At 37.7% G+C, this 1,546-nt stretch overlaps 1 protein-coding gene across 1 annotated transcript in view; it reads right to left on the minus strand.

Annotated features, from left to right (window-relative positions):
- The window catches only part of LOC149802978 (cadherin-87A-like), a 120,175-nt gene extending 119,189 nt beyond the window's left edge, over positions 1 to 986 (minus strand). The window contains exon 1 of the mRNA XM_089952513.1: positions 755 to 986. The gene's annotated coding sequence lies outside the window, so the exon portion shown is untranslated. The remainder of the gene's footprint in view (positions 1 to 754) is intronic.
- Positions 987 to 1,546: the final 560 nt, after the last annotated feature.

Consider the following 1,546-nt stretch of genomic DNA (forward strand, 5'->3'; position numbering starts at 1 on the left):
CACTGCTTACGTCAGCTTCAGCAGCCGCCTGGCATTAGTATAATAGGCCTACACATGTATAGTACACTGCTGACGTCAACTTACTTCAGCAGCCGCATGGCATTAGTATTGCATTGCATCAGAAAATGATGCAATCAACTGTGGATGATGTGAGCATGATGGTATTATGCAATGTTACATCATTATTCCGGATGTTGCTGCAGTCCTACTGGAGAAATTTACACAGTGAAACATAGAAAATGAGGTATATGAATATCTTCAAAACGAGAGCCAATACAAATTTTTCACGGTTATATTCATGTTCGGCACACCAAAATACTACAGATTAGGGCCTTTTCAAGTCAGTAATGATTTCACTGTTGACCAGTGTAATAGAAACATGTCATATCAAACGAATGTGCCCTATCTATTTTTACTGGATGTTTCTGGCCTCCGTCTTTCGTTTCCAATAACGTCATACACACTCATCATGCCAGAATTAAACAAAAACTCCCTATTCAGTCTTGGGTAAAGTACTTACGTGAAAACTGTGTTTTATTAGATGTAACATTCGATGAATGACACCATATAATGTACAATTACAATATGTGTACAGCCCTAAGAGTTTATATAATATAGGTCGATTCAACATTCAACTTTTAATCATCCGTGCAGACAGTCCAGGTAACAATCTCTCTCTCTCTCTCTCTCTCTCTCTCTCTCTCTCGGTGGGTGAAAACTTAATTGCTAACCTCATAAATAGATATTTACCTACCTGAAATGTATATATATGGTCTTTGTGGTGTGTTTGGTATCAAGCCACGAATGTATCCAAATCCTAGCTTCAAATATGCAACAAAAATCTTTTTACTGTGTTCTTTTAGGTTTTTCTCTTTCTGTTCTTCTTGTATATGATTCAGATACTGAAAGTACATCACACATCACTATATCGCCTCATACTGGACTTTGCCCGCTACCTGAAGATAACATTACACATTCATATAGTACGCCTTCCTGCTACCATTTTCATCGATTTAGAAGATATGGTTCTGACTCGCCTATCAGACAGGGCCAATAATTTTAATGTATACACCGGTATAGGCGAGGACCTGTTAGAAGATCACGTAGTCAGGGGCGAACGCAACTTCTATTTAAAGGGATTAGATAATGAAGAGTGGGGTTTTATATTTTTATATATATTTTTGTTTAGAATAGCTTGTACCGTGTGTCACTGAAAAGTTTGATATTATCAAAGAACAGGATTTAGAGAGGCACGTACGGTTAAACACCCGAACAAAGCAAGGCACTTTGCTCTAATGCGGCACTAAATAACTTACTAGTAATGCTGTATCGTAAAACTCCTAAAACATGCCAAATCTGATGCGACGTGACTCTCTCCATGAGCATATGCGGTTGTATACGGTATTAAGACCACGTATTTTCTATTCGCGATGGGTTGTTCAACCTGCTGATATCGCTGGTTTGTAAATAATCAATGATCTTCATACAGAACACTTCTGGCTCGAAAAATGTTTAGAACACATTATTGTGGACTATATCAATGATA

The sequence above is a fragment of the Sinohyriopsis cumingii genome, chromosome 3 (assembly GCF_028554795.1).
Source record: "Sinohyriopsis cumingii isolate HCF-2022 chromosome 3, ASM2855479v2, whole genome shotgun sequence".
Lineage (NCBI taxonomy): Eukaryota > Metazoa > Mollusca > Bivalvia > Unionida > Unionidae > Sinohyriopsis > Sinohyriopsis cumingii.